We start from the raw sequence: 16750 nt of genomic DNA on the forward strand, positions 1-16750 counted from the left end.
CAGACCGTTTCATGCTCCTCATATTTTTGACACCTTTTGAAGCTCTTCATATATTTCACACCTTTTCAGGCTCTTCATGTTTTTCATCACCACCTCATGCTCCTCCTATTTTTCAGACCGTTTCATGCTCCTCATATTTTTGACTCCTTTTGAAGCTCTTCATATATTTCACACCTTTTCAGGCTCTTCATGTTTTGAACACCGTTTCATGCTCCTCCTATTTTTCAGAACGTTTTATGCTCATCTCATTTTTGACACCTTTTGAAGCTCTTCATATTTTCACACCTTTTGAAGCTCTTCATATTTTTCACACATTTTCAGGCTCTTCATATTTTTCAACACCGCTTCAGGCTCCTCCTATTTTTCAGACCTTTTCATGCTTATCGCATTTTTACAACTTTTGAAGCTCTTCATATTTTTCACATCTTTTGAAGCTCTTCATATTTTTCACAGGTTTTCAGGCTCTATCTTTTTTTCAACCCTGCTTCATGCTCCTCATACTTTTCACACCGTTTCATGCTCCTCATATTTTTGACTCGTTTGAGTCTCTTCATATTTTTCACACCTTTCCAGGCTCTTCATGTTTTTGAACACCGTTTCATGCTACTCCTTTTTCAGAACGTTTCATGCTCCTCATATTTTTGACACATTTAGAAGCTCCTCCTATTTTTCACACCTTTTCAGGCTCTTCATATTTTTCAACACCGCTTCATGCTCCTTCTATTTTTCAGACCATTTCAGGCTCATCTCATTTTTGACACCTTTTGAAGCTCTTCATATTTTCACACCTTTTGAATCTCTTCATATTTTTCACACCTTTTCAGGCTCTTCATGTTTTTGAACACCGCTTCATGCTCCTCAAATTTGTCAGACCGTTTCATGCTCCTCATGTTTTTGACACCTTTTGAAGCTCTTCATATTTTTGACACGTTTTCAGGCTCTTCAGGTTTTTCAACACCGCTTCAAGCTCTTCCTATTTTTCAGACCGTTTCATGCTCCTCATATTTTTGACACCTTTTGAAGCTCTTCATATTTTTCACACATATTCAGGCTCTTCATGTTTTTCAACTCCGTTTCATGCTCCTCCTATTTTTCAGACCGTTTCATGCTGCTCATATTTTTTACACCTTTTGAAGCTCTTCATATTTTTCCCACGTTTTCAGGTTCTTCATATTTTTCAACACCGCTTCATGCTCCTCCTATTTTTCAGACCGTTTCATGCTCCTCATATTTTTGACACCTTTTGAAGCTCTTCATGGTTTTCACACCTTTTCACGTTTCCATGTTTTTGAACACCGCTTCATGCTCCTCCTATTTTTCAGACCGTTTCATGGTCCTCGTATTTTCCAGACCGTTTCATGCTCCTCATATTGCTGACACCTTTTCAGGCTCTTCATATTTTTCAACGTTGCTTCATGCTGCTCCTATTTTTCAGACCGTTTCATGCTCCTCATATTATTGACACCTTTTGAAGCTCTTGATATTTTTCACACATGTTCAGGGTCTTCATGTTTTTCAACAACACTTCATCTTCCTCCTAGTTTTCAGACTGTTTCATGCACCTCATATTTTTGACACCTTTTGAAGCTCTTCATATTTTTCACACATTTTCATGCTCTTCATGTTTTTCAATACCGTTTCATGCTCCTGCTATTTTTCAGACCGTTTCATGCTCCTCATATTTTTCACAACTTTTCAGGCTCGTCAGTTTTTCATCACCACTTCATGTTCTTCCTAATTTTCAGACCGTTTCATGCTCCTCATATTTTTCACAATTTTTGAAGCTCTTCATATTTTTCAAACCTTTTCATGCTCTTCTTGGTTTCAACACCACTTCATGCTCCTCCGATTCTTCAGACTTTTCAAGTTCCTCATATTTTTGACACCTTTGGAAGCTCTTCATATTTTTCAAACCTTTTCATGCACTTCATGTTTTTCAACACCGTTTCACGCTCCTCCAATTTTTTAGACTGTTTCATCCACCTCATATTTTTGACAACTTTTGAAGCTCTTCAAATATTTCACACCTTTTCAGGCTCTTCATGTTTTTCAACTCCGCTTAATTGTCCTCCTATTTATCAGACTGTTTCATGCTCCTCATATTTTAGAAAAATTTTGAAGCTCTTCATATTTTTCACACATTTTCAGGCTCTTCATGTTTTTCAACACAACTTCATGCTCCTCCTTTTTTTCAGACCGTTTCATGGTCCTCATATTTTTGGCACCTTATGAAGCTCTTCATATATTTCACACCTTTTCATGCTCTTCATGTTTTTCAATACCGCTTGATTCTCCTCCTATTTTTCAGACAGTTTCATGCTCCTCATATTTTTGGCACCTTATGAAGCTCTTCATATATTTCACACGTTTTCATGCTCTTCATGTTTTTCAACACCGCTTCTTGCTAATCCTATATTTCAGACCGTTTCATGGTCCTCATATTTTTGACATCTTTTGAAGCTCTTCATATTTTTCACACCTTTTAAGGCTCTTCATGATTTTCAACACCACTTCCTGCTCCACCTATTTTTCAGACCGTTACTTGATCCTCATATTTTTGACAACTTTTGAAGCTCTTCATATTTTTAACACCTTTTGAAGCTCTTCATATTTTTCTCACCTTTTCAGACTCTTCATGTTTTTTAACACTTCTTCATGTTCCACCTATTTTTTCAGACCGTTTCATGCTCCTCATATTTTTCACACCTTTTGAAGCTCTTCATATTTTTCACACATATTCAGGCTCTTCATGTTTTTGAACACCGTTTCCTGCTACTTCTATTTTTGACACGTTTTGAATCTCTTCATATATCTCACACCTTTTCAGGCTCTTCATGTTTTTCAACACCACTACTTGTTCCACCTATTTTTCAGACCGTTTCATGCTCCTCATATTTTTGACACCTTTTGAAGCTCTTCATATTTTTCACACCTTTTAATGACTTCATGTTTTTCAACACCGTTTCATGCTCCTCCTATTTATCAGACTGTTTCATGCTCTTCATATTTTTTAGAAATTTTGAAGCTCTTCATAAATTTCACACCTTTTCATGCTCTTCATGTTTTTCAACACACGTTCATGCTCCTCCTATTTTTCAGAACGTTTCATGCTCCTCATATTTTTGACACCTTTTGAAGCTCTTCATATTTTTCACTACTTTTCAGCCTCTTCATGTTTTTTTTTGTTTGTTTGTTTGTTTGTTTTAATTTTTATTATTATTATTTTTTTTCCAGTGGGTTTTGTCATACATTGATATGAATCAGCCATGGATTTACATGTATTCCCAGTCCCGATCCCCCCTCCCACCTCCCTTCCACCCGATTCCTCTGGGTCTTCCCAGTGCACCGGGCCGGAGCACTTGTCTCGTGCATCCCACCTGGGCTGGTGATCTGTTTCACCATAGATAGTATACATGCTGTTCTTTTGAAATATCCCACCCTCACATTCTCCCACAAAGTTCAAAAGTCTGTTCTGTATTTCTGTGTCTCTTTTTCTGTTCTGCATATAGGGTTATCGTTATCACCTTTCTAAATTCCATATACATGTGTCAGTATGCTGTAATGTTCTTTATCTTTCTGGCTTACTTCACTCTGTATAATGGGCTCCAGCTTCATCCATCTCATTAGGACTGGTTCAAATGAATTCTTTTTCATGGCTGAGTAATGTTCCATGGTGTATATGTACCACAGCTTCCTTATCCATTCATCTGCTGATGGGCATCTAGGTTGCTTCCATGTCCTCGCTATTATAAACAGTGCTGCGATGAACATTGGGGTACACGTGTCTCTTTCAGATCTGGTTTCCTCAGTGTGTATGCCCAGAAGTGGGATTGCTGGGTCATATGGCAGTTCTATTTCCAGTTTTTTAAGAAATCTCCACACTGTTTTCCATAGCAGCTGGACTAGTTTGCATTCCCACCAACAGTGTAAGAGGGTTCCCTTTTCTCCACACCCTCTCCAGCATTTATTGCTTGTAGACTTTTGGATAGCAGCCATCCTGACTGGCGCATAATGGTACCTCATTGTGGTTTTGATTTGCATTTCTATAATAATGAGTGATGTTGAGCATCTTTTCATGTGTTTGTTAGCCATCTGTATGTCTTCTTTGGAGAAATGTCTGTTTAGTTCTTTGGCCCATTTTTTGATTGGGTCATTTATTTTTCTGGAATTGAGCTGCAGGAGTTGCTTGTATATTTTTGAGATTAATCCTTTGTCTGTTTCTTCATTTGCTATTATTTTCTCCCAATCTGAGGGCTGTCTTTTCACCTTACTTATAGTTTCCTTTGTAGTGCAAAAGCTTTTAAGTTTCATTAGGTCCCATTTGTTTAGTTTTGCTTTTATTTCCAATATTCTGGGAGGTGGGTCATAGAGGATCTTGCTGTGATTTATGTCGGAGAGTGTTTTGCCTATGTTCTCCTCTAGGAGTTTTATAGTTTCTGGTCTTACATTTAGATCTTTAAGCAGTGCTAAGGGGAAGGTTCATAGCATTACAGGCTTACATCAAGAAACAGGAAAAAAACCAATTAAATAACCTAACTCTACACCTAAAGTAATTAGAGAAGGAAGAAATGAAGAACCCCAGAGTTAGCAGAAGGAAAGAAATCTTAAAAATCAGGGCAGAAATAAATGCAAAAGAAACTAAAGAGACCATAGCAAAAATCAACAAAGCTAAAAGCTGGTTTTTTGAAAAAATAAACAAAATTGACAATCCATTAGCAAGACTCATTAAGAAACAAAGAGAGAAAAACCAAATTAACAAAATTAGAAATGAAAATGGAGAGATCACAACAGACAACACTGAAATACAAAGGATCATAAGAGACTACTACCAGCAGCTCTATGCCAATAAAATGGACAACTTGGATGAAATGGACAAATTCTTAGAAAAGTATAACTTTCCAAAACTGAACCAGGAAGAAATAGAAGATCTTAACAGACCCATCACAAGCAAGGAAATCGAAACTGTCATCAAAAATCTTCCAGCAAACAAAAGCCCAGGACCAGATGGCTTCACAGCTGAATTCTACCAAAAATTTAGAGAAGAGCTAACACCTATCTTACTCAAACTCTTCCAGAAAATTGCAGAAGAAGGTAAGCTTCCAAACTCATTCTATGAGGCCACCATCACCCTAATTCCAAAACCAGACAAAGATGCCACAAAAAAAGAAAACTCCAGGCCAATATCACTGATGAACATAGATGCAAAAATCCTTAACAAAATTCTAGCAAACAGAATCCAACAACATATTAAAAAAATCATACACCATGACCAAGTGGGCTTTATCCCAGGAATGCAAGGATTCTTTAATATCCACAAATCAATCAATGTAATACACCACATTAACAAATTGAAAGATAAAAACCATATGATTATCTCAATAGATGCAGAGAAAGCCTTTGACAAAATTCAACACTCATTTATGATTAAAACTCTCCAAAAAGCAGGAATAGAAGGAACATACCTCAACATAATAAAAGCTATATATGACAAACCCACAGCAAGCATCACCCTCAATGGTGAAAAATTGAAGGCATTTCCCCTGAAATCAGGAACAAGACAAGGGTGCCCACTCTCACCACTACTATTCAACATAGTGTTGGAAGTTCTGGCCACAGCAATCAGAGCAGAAAAAGAAGTAAATGGAATCCAGATAGGAAAAGAAGAAGTAAAACTCTCACTGTTTGCAGATGACATGATCCTCTACATAGAAAACCCTAAAGACTCTACCAGAAAATTACTAGAGCTAATCAATGAATATAGTAAAGTTGCAGGATATAAAATTAACACACAGAAATCCCTTGCATTCCTATATACTAACAATGAAAAAACAGACAGAGAAATTAAGGAAACAATACCATTCACCATTGCAACAAAAAGAATAAAATACTTAGGAGTATATCTACCTAAAGAAACAAAGGACCTATACATAGAAAACTATAAAACACTGATGAAAGAAATCAAAGAGGACACAAACAGATGGAGAAACATACCGTGTTCGTGGATTGGAAGAATTAATATCGTCAAAATGGCTATTCTACCCAAAGCAGTCTATAGAGTCAATGCAATCCCTATCAAGCTACCAACGGTATTTTTCACAGAACTAGACCAAAGAATTTCACAATTTGTATGGAAATACAAAAAACCTCGAATAGCCAAAGTAATCTTGAGAAAGAAGAATGGAACTGGAGGAATCAACCTGCCTGACTTCAGACTCTACTACAAAGCCACAGTCATCAAGACAGTATGGTACTGGCACAAAGACAGAAATATAGATCAATGGAACAGAATAGAAAGCCCAGAGATAAATCCACGAACCTATGGACACCTTATCTTTGACAAAGGAGGCAAGGATATACAATGGAAAAAAGACAACCTCTTTAACAAGTGGTGCTGGGAAAACTGGTCAACCACTTGTAAAAGAATGAAACTAGAACACTTTCTAACACCATACACAAAAATAAACTCAAAATCGATTAAAGATCTAAATGTAAGACCAGAAACTAGAAAACTCCTAGAGGAGAACATAGGCAAAACACTCTTCATGTTTTTGAACACCGTTTCATGCTCCTCCTATTTTTCAGACCGTTTCATGCTCCTCATATTTTTGACACTTTTGAAGCTCTTCATATTTTTCACACCTTTTCAGGCTCTTCATGTTTTTGAACACCGCTTCATGCTCCTTCTCTTTTTCAGACCGTTTCATGCTCCTCATATTTTTCACACCTTTTGAAGCTCTTCATATTTTTCACACCTTTTCAGTCTCTTCATGTTTTTCAATGCCACATCATGCTCCTCCTATATTTCAGACCGTTTAATGCTCCTCATATTTTGACACCCTTTGAAGCTCTTCATATTTTTCACACCTTCTCAGGCTCTTCATATTTTTCAACTCCGCTTCATGCTCTTCCTATTTATCAGACTGTTTCATGCTCCTCATATTTTTGACACCTTATGAAGCTCTTCATATTTTTCACACCTTCTCAGGCTCTTCATGTTTTTCAACTCCGCTTCATGCTCCTCCTATTTATCAGACTGTTTCATGCTCCTCATAATTTTGAGAAATTTTGAAGCTCTTCATAATTTTCACACCTTTTCAGACTCTTCATGTTTTTGAACCCCGCTTCATGCTCCTCCTCTTTTTCAGACCGTTTCATGCTCCTCATATTTTTGACACCTTTTGAAGCTCTTCATATTTTTCACATCTTCTCAGGCTCTTCATGTTTTTCAACTCCGCTTCATGCTAATCCTATTTATCAGACTGTTTCATGCTCCTCATAATTTTGAGAAATTTTGAAGCTCTTCATAATTTTCACACCTTTTCAGGCTCTTCATGTTTTTGAACCCCGCTTCATGCTCCTCCTCTTTTTCAGACCGTTTCATGCTCCTCATATTTTTGACACCTTTTGAAGCTCTTCATATTTTTCACAACTTTTCAGGCTCTTCATCTTTTTCAACACCACTTCCTGCTCCACCTATTTTTCAGACCGTTACTTGATCCTCATATTTTTGACAACTTTTGAAGCTCTTCACATTTTTAACACCTTTTGAAGCTCTTCATATATTTCACACCTTTCTGGCTCTTCATGTTTTAACACTGCTTCATGCTCCTCCATTTTCAGACCATTTCATGGTCCTCATATTTTTCACACCTTTTGAAGCTCTTCATAATTTTCACTCATTTTCAGGCTCTTCATGTTTTTGAACACCGCTTCTTGCTCCTCCTATTTTTCAGACCGTTTCATGGTCCTCATATTTGCCAGACCGTTTCATGCTCCTCATATTGCTGACACCTTTTCAGGCTCTTCATATTTTTCAACAATGCTTCATGCTGCTCCTATTTTTCAGACCGTTTCATGCTCCTCATATTTTTGACACCTTTTGATGCTCCTCATATATTTTACACCTTTTCAGGCTCGTCATGTTTTTCAACACCGCTTCATGCTCCTCCTATTTTTCAGACCGTTTCATGCTCCTCATATTATTGACACCTTTTGAAGCTCTTGATATTTTTCACACATTTTCAGGCTCTTCATGTTTTTCAACAACACTTCATGTTCCTCCTAGTTTTCAGACTGTTTCATGCACCTCATATTTTTGACACCTTTTGAAGCTCTTCATATTTTTCACACATTTTCATGCTCTTCATGTTTTTCAATACCATTTCATGCTCCTGCTATTTTTCAGACCGTTTCATGCTCCTCATATTTTTCACAACTTTTCAGGCTCTTCAGTTTTTCATCACCACTTCATGCTCTTCCTAATTTTCAGACCGTTTCATGCTCCTCATATTTTTCACAATTTTTGAAGCTCTTCATATTTTTCAAACCTTTTCATGCTCTTCTTGTTTTCAACACCACTTCATGCTCCTCCGATTCTTCAGACTTTTCAAGTTCCTCATATTTTTGACACCTTTGGAAGCTCTTCATATTTTTCAAACCTTTTCATGCACTTCATGTTTTTCAACACCGTTTCACGCTCCTCCAATTTTTTAGACTGTTTCATCCACCTCATATTTTTGACAACTATTGAAGCTCTTCAAATATTTCACACCTTTTCAGGCTCTTCATGTTTTTCAACACAACTTCATGCTCCTCCTTTTTTTCAGACCGTTTCATTCTCCTCATATTATTGACTCCTTTTAAAGCTCTTTATGTTGGTCACACCTTTTCAGGCTCTTCATGTTTTTCAATACTGCTTGATTCTCCTCCTATTTTTCAGACAGTTTCATGCTCCTCATATTTTTGACACCTTATGAAGCTCTTCATATATTTCACACATTTTCATGCTCTTCATGTTTTTCAACACCGCTTCTTGCTAATCCTATTTTTCAGACCGTTTCATGGTCCTCATATTTTTGACACCTTTTGAAGCTCTTCATATTTTTCACACCTTTTCAGGCTCTTCATGTTTTTCAACACCGCTTCATGCTCCTCCTATTTTTCAGACCGTTTCATGCTCCTCATATTTTTGACACCTTTTGAAGCTCTTCATATTTTTCACACCTTTTCAGGCTCTTCATGTTTTTCAACACCGCTTCATGCTCCTCCTATTTTTCAGACCGTTTCATGCTCCTCATAATTTTGACACCTTTTGAAGCTCTTCGTATATTTCACACCTTTTATGGCTCTTCATGATTTTCAACACCACTTCCTGCTCCACCTATTTTTCACACCGTTACTTGATCCTCATATTTTTGACAACTTTTGAAGCTCTTCATATTTTTAACACCTTTTGAAGCTCTTCATATTTTTCACACCTTTTCAGACTCTTCATGTTTTTTAACACTGCTTCATGTTCCACCTATTTTTTCAGACCGTTTCATGCTCCTCATATTTTTCACACCTTTTGAAGCTCTTCATATTTTTCACACATATTCAGGCTCTTCATGTTTTTGAACACCGTTTCCTGCTACTTCTATTTTTGACACGTTTTGAATCTCTTCATATATCTCACACCTTTTCAGGCTCTTCATGTTATTCAACACCACTACTTGTTCCACCTATTTTTCAGACCGTTTCATGCTCCTCATTTTTTTGACACCTTATGAAGCTCTTCATATTTTTCACACCTTTTCAGGCTCTTCATGTTTTTCAACACCGCTTCATGCTCCTCCTATTTTTCAGACCGTTTCATGCTCCTCATATTTTTGACACCTTTTGAAGCTCTTCATATTTTTCACACCTTTTCAGGCTCTTCATGTTTTTCAACACCGCTTCATGCTCCTCCTATTTTTCAGACCGTTTCATGCTCCTCATATTTTTGACACCTTTTGAAGCTCTTCGTATATTTCACACCTTTTATGGCTCTTCATGATTTTCAACACCACTTCCTGCTCCACCTATTTTTCACACCGTTACTTGATCCTCATATTTTTGACAACTTTTGAAGCTCTTCATATTTTTAACACCTTTTGAAGCTCTTCATATTTTTCACACCTTTTCAGACTCTTCATGTTTTTTAACACTGCTTCATGTTCCACCTATTTTTTCAGACCGTTTCATGCTCCTCATATTTTTCACACCTTTTGAAGCTCTTCATATTTTTCACACATATTCAGGCTCTTCATGTTTTTGAACACCGTTTCCTGCTACTTCTATTTTTGACACGTTTTGAATCTCTTCATATATCTCACACCTTTTCAGGCTCTTCATGTTATTCAACACCACTACTTGTTCCACCTATTTTTCAGACCGTTTCATGCTCCTCATTTTTTTGACACCTTTTGAAGCTCTTCATATTTTTCACACCTTTTAATGACTTCATGTTTTTCAACACCGTTTCATGCTCCTCCTATTTTTCAGACTGTTTCATGTTCCTCATATTGTTGACACCTTTTGAAGCTCTTCATAATTTTCACAACTTTTCAGGCTCTTCATGTTTTTCAACACCACTTTCTGCTCCACCTATTTTTCAGACCGTTACTTGATCCTCATATTTTTGACAACTTTTGAAGCTCTTCATATTTTTAACACCTTTTGAAGCTCTTCATATATTTCACACCTTTTCTGGCTCTTCATGTTTTCAACACTGCTTCATGCTCCTCCATTTTCAGACCATTTAATGGCCCTCATATTTTTTACACCTTTTGAAGCTCTTCATAATTTTCACACATTTTCAGGCTCTTCATGTTTTTGAACACCGCTTCATGCTCCTCCACTTTTTCAGACCTTTTCGTGCTCCTTATATTTTTGACAGCTTTTGAAGCTCTTCATATTTTTCACACCTTTTCAGGCTCTTCATGTTTTTCATCTCCGCTTCATGCTCCTCCTATTTATCAGACTGTTTCATGCTCCTCATATTTTAGAAAAATTTTGAAGCTCTTCATAAATTTCACACCTTTTCATGCTCTTCATGTTTTTCAACACACGTTCATGCTCCTCCTATTTTTCAGAACGTTTCATGCTCCTCATATTTTTGACACCTTTTGAAGTTCTTCATATTTTTCACTACTTTTCAGGCTCTTCATGGTTTTTTTTTTTGTTTGTTTGTTTGTTTGTTTTTAATTTTTATTATTATTATTTTTTTTCCAGTGGGTTTTGTCATACATTGATATGAATCAGCCATGGATTTACATGTATTCCCAGTCCCGATCCCCCCTCCCACCTCCCTCTCCACCCGATTCCTCTGGGTCTTCCCAGTGCACCAGGCCGGAGCACTTGTCTCGTGCATCCCACCTGGGCTGGTGATCTGTTTCTCCATAGATAGTATACATGCTGTTATTTTGAAAAATCCCACCCTCACATTCTACCACAAAGTTCAAAAGTCTGTTCTGTATTTCTGTGTCTCTTTTTCTGTTCTGCATATAGGGTTATCGTTATCACCTTTCTAAATTCCATATACATGTGTCAGTATGCTGTAATGTTCTTTATCTTTCTGGCTTACTTTACTCTGTATAATGGGCTCCAACTTCATCCATCTCATTAGGACTGGTTCAAATGAATTCTTTTTCATGGCTGAGTAATGTTCCGTGGTGTATATGTACCACAGCTTCCTTATCCATTCATCTGCTGATGGGCATCTAGGTTGCTTCCATGTCCTGGCTATTATAAACAGTGCTGCGATGAACATTGGGGTACACGTGTCTCTTTCAGATCTGGTTTCCTCAGTGTGTATGCCCAGAAGTGGGATTGCTGGGTCATATGACAGTTCTATTTCCAGTTTTTTAAGAAATCTCCACACTGTTTTCCATAGCGGCTGGACTAGTTTGCATTCCCACCAACAGTGTAAGAGGGTTCCCTTTTCTCCACACCCTCTCCAGCATTTATTGCTTGTAGACTTTTGGATAGCAGCCATCCTGACTGGCATGTAATGGTACCTCATTGTGGTTTTGATTTGCATTTCTCTAATAATGAGTGATGTTGAGCATCTTTTCATGTGTTTGTTAGCCATCTGTATGTCTTCTTTGGAGAAATGTCTGTTTAGTTCTTTGGCCCATTTTTTGATTGGGTCATTTATTTTTCTGGAATTGAGCTGCAGGAGTTGCTTGTATATTTTTGAGATTAATCCTTTGTCTGTTTCTTCATTTGCTATTATTTTCTCCCAATCTGAGGGCTGTCTTTTCACCTTACTTATAGTTTCCTTTGTAGTGCAAAAGCTTTTAAGTTTCATTAGGTCCCATTTGTTTAGTTTTGCTTTTATTTCCAATATTCTGGGAGGTGGGTCATAGAGGATCTTGCTGTGATTTATGTCGGAGAGTGTTTTGCCTATGTTCTCCTCTAGGAGTTTTATAGTTTCTGGTCTTACATTTAGATCTTTAAGCAGTGCTAAGGGGAAGGTTCATAGCATTACAGGCTTACATCAAGAAACAGGAAAAAAACCAATTAAATAACCTAACTCTACACCTAAAGCAATTAGAGAAGGAAGAAATGAAGAACCCCAGAGTTAGCAGAAGGAAAGAAATCTTAAAAATCAGGGCAGAAATAAATGCAAAAGAAACTAAAGAGACCATAGCAAAAATCAACAAAGCTAAAAGCTGGTTTTTTGAAAAAATAAACAAAATTGACAATCCATTAGCAAGACTCATTAAGAAACAAAGAGAGAAAAACCAAATTAACAAAATTAGAAATGAAAATGGAGAGATCACAACAGACAACACTGAAATACAAAGGATCATAAGAGACTACTACCAGCAGCTCTATGCCAATAAAATGGACAACTTGGATGAAATGGACAAATTCTTAGAAAAGTATAACTTTCCAAAACTGAACCAGGAAGAAATAGAAGATCTTAACAGACCCATCACAAGCAAGGAAATCGAAACTGTCATCAAAAATCTTCCAGCAAACAAAAGCCCAGGACCAGATGGCTTCACAGCTGAATTCTACCAAAAATTTAGAGAAGAGCTAACACCTATCTTACTCAAACTCTTCCAGAAAATTGCAGAAGAAGGTAAGCTTCCAAACTCATTCTATGAGGCCACCATCACCCTAATTCCAAAACCAGACAAAGATGCCACAAAAAAAGAAAACTCCAGGCCAATATCACTGATGAACATAGATGCAAAAATCCTTAACAAAATTCTAGCAAACAGAATCCAACAACATATTAAAAAAATCATACACCATGACCAAGTGGGCTTTATCCCAGGAATGCAAGGATTCTTTAATATCCACAAATCAATCAATGTAATACACCACATTAACAAATTGAAAGATAAAAACCATATGATTATCTCAATAGATGCAGAGAAAGCCTTTGACAAAATTCAACACTCATTTATGATTAAAACTCTCCAAAAAGCAGGAATAGAAGGAACATACCTCAACATAATAAAAGCTATATATGACAAACCCACAGCAAGCATCACCCTCAATGGTGAAAAATTGAAGGCATTTCCCCTGAAATCAGGAACAAGACAAGGGTGCCCACTCTCACCACTACTATTCAACATAGTGTTGGAAGTTCTGGCCACAGCAATCAGAGCAGAAAAAGAAGTAAATGGAATCCAGATAGGAAAAGAAGAAGTAAAACTCTCACTGTTTGCAGATGACATGATCCTCTACATAGAAAACCCTAAAGACTCTACCAGAAAATTACTAGAGCTAATCAATGAATATAGTAAAGTTGCAGGATATAAAATTAACACACAGAAATCCCTTGCATTCCTATATACTAACAATGAAAAAACAGACAGAGAAATTAAGGAAACAATACCATTCACCATTGCAACAAAAAGAATAAAATACTTAGGAGTATATCTACCTAAAGAAACAAAGGACCTATACATAGAAAACTATAAAACACTGATGAAAGAAATCAAAGAGGACACAAACAGATGGAGAAACATACCGTGTTCGTGGATTGGAAGAATTAATATCGTCAAAATGGCTATTCTACCCAAAGCAGTCTATAGAGTCAATGCAATCCCTATCAAGCTACCAACGGTATTTTTCACAGAATTAGACCAAAGAATTTCACAATTTGTATGGAAATACAAAAAAACCTCGAATAGCCAAAGTAATCTTGAGAAAGAAGAATGGAACTGGAGGAATCAACCTGCCTGACTTCAGACTCTACTACAAAGCCACAGTCATCAAGACAGTATGGTGCTGGCACAAAGACAGAAATATAGATCAATGGAACAGAATAGAAAGCCCAGAGATAAATCCACGAACCTATGGACACCTTATCTTTGACAAAGGAGGCAAGGATATACAATGGAAAAAAGACAACCTCTTTAACAAGTGGTGCTGGGAAAACTGGTCAACCACTTGTAAAAGAATGAAACTAGAACACTTTGTAACACCATACACAAAAATAAACTCAAAATCGATTAAAGATCTAAATGTAAGACCAGAAACTAGAAAACTCCTGGAAGAGAACATAGGCAAAACACTCTTCATGTTTTTGAACACCGTTTCATGCTCCTCCTATTTTTCAGACCGTTTCATGCTCCTCATATTTTTGACACTTTTGAAGCTCTTCATATTTTTCACACCTTTTCAGGCTCTTCATGTTTTTGAACACCGCTTCATGCTCCTTCTCTTTTTCAGACCGTTTCATGCTCCTCATATTTTTCACACCTTTTGAAGCTCTTCAAATTTTTCACACCTTTTCAGTCTCTTCATGTCTTTCAACGCCACATCATGCTCCTCCTATATTTCAGACCGTTTAATGCTCCTCATATTTTGACACCCTTTGAAGCTCTTCATATTTTTCACACCTTCTCAGGCTCTTCATGTTTTTCAACTCCGCTTCATGCTCTTCCTATTTATCAGACTGTTTCATGCTCCTCATAATTTTGAGAAATTTTGAAGCTCTTCATAATTTTCACACCTTTTCAGGCTCTTCATGTTTTTGAACCCCGCTTCATGCTCCTCCTCTTTTTCAGACCGTTTCATGCTCCTCATATTTTTGACACCTTTTGAAGCTCTTCATCTTTTTCACAACTTTTCAGGCTCTTCATCTTTTTCAACACCACTTCCTGCTCCACCTATTTTTCAGACCGTTACTTGATCCTCATATTTTTGACAACTTTTGAAGCTCTTCATATTTTTAACACCTTTTGAAGCTCTTCATATATTTCACACCTTTCTGGCTCTTCATGTTTTAACACTGCTTCATGCTCCTCCATTTTCAGACCATTTCATTGTCCTCATATTTTTCACACCTTTTGAAGCTCTTCATAATTTTCACTCATTTTCAGGCTCTTCATGTTTTTGAACACCGCTTCTTGCTCCTCCTCTTTTTCAGACCATTTCATGATCCTCATATTTTTCACACCTTTTGAAGCTCTTCATATTTTTAACACCGCCTCATGCTCCTCATATTTTCGACACCTTTTGAAGCTCTTCATATATTTCACACCTTTTCAGGCTGTTCATATTTTTCAACACCGCTTTGTGCTCCTCTATTTTTGAGACCGATTCGTGCTCCTCATATTTTTGACACATTTTGAAGCTCTTCATATTTTTCACCGCTTTTCAGTGTCTTCAAGTTTTGAACACCGCTTCATGTTCCTCATATTTTTCACACCTTTTGAAACTCTTCATATTTTTCACACTTTTTGAGGCTCTTAATATATTTCACACCTTTTCAAGCTCTTCATGTGTTTCAACACCGTTTCATGCTCCTCATATTTTTCACACCTTTTGAAACTCTTCATATTTTTCACACATTTTGAGGCTCTTCATATATTTCACACCTCTTCACGCTCTTCATGTATTTCATCACCATTGCATGCTCCTCATATTTTTCACACTTTTTGAAGCTCTTCATATATTTCACACCTTTCCAGTATCTTTAAATTTTGAGCACCGCTTCATGCTCCTCATATTTTTCACAGCTTTTGAAACTCTTCATATTTTTCACACATTTTCAAGCTATTCATATATTTCACAACTTTTCACGCTCTTCATGTGTTTCAACACCCTTTCATGCTCCTCCTATTTTTCAGACCGTTTCATGCTCCTCATATTTTTGAACCTTTTGAAGCTCTTCATATTTTTAACACCTTTTGAGGCTCTTCATATTTTTAACATCTTTTCCGGCTCTTCATATTTTTCACACCTTTTCAGGCTCTTCATGTTTTTCAACACCACTTCATGCTCCTCCTATTTTTCAGACCGTTTCATTCTCCTCATTTTTTTGACACATTTTGAAGCTCTTCATATATTTCACACCTTTTCAGGCTCTTCATGTTTTCAACATATTTTCATGCTCCTCCTATTTTTCAGACCGTTTCATACTCCTCATATTTTTGACATATTTTGAAGCACTTCATATTTTTCTCACCGCCTCATCCTCCTCCTATTTTTCAGAACGTTTCATGCTCCTCATATTTTTAACATCTTTTAAAGCTCTTCATATATTTCACACCTTTTCAGGCTCTTCATGTTTTTCAACACCGCTTCATGCTCCTCCTATTTTTCAGACCGTTTCATGCTCCTCATATTTTTGACACCTTTAGAAGCTCTTCATATTTTCACACGTTTTCAGGCTCTTCATGTTTTTGAACACCTTTTCATGCTCCTCCTATTTTTAAGACAGTTTCATGCTCCTCATATTTTGGAAACCTTTGAAGCTCTTCATATTTTCACACCTTTTCAGGCTCTTCATGTTTTTCAACACCGTTTCATGCTCCTACTATTTTTAAGACCGTTTCATGCTCCTCATATTTTTGACACCTTTTGAAGCTCTTCTTATTTTCACACCTTTTCAGGCTCTTCATGTTTTTGAACACCGTTTCATGCTCCTCATATTTTTGACAAATTTTGAAGCTCCTCATATTTTTCACACATATCAGGCTCT

Source organism: Dama dama, chromosome 8 (genome assembly GCF_033118175.1).
Source record: "Dama dama isolate Ldn47 chromosome 8, ASM3311817v1, whole genome shotgun sequence".
NCBI classification, from domain to species: Eukaryota; Metazoa; Chordata; class Mammalia; order Artiodactyla; family Cervidae; genus Dama; species Dama dama.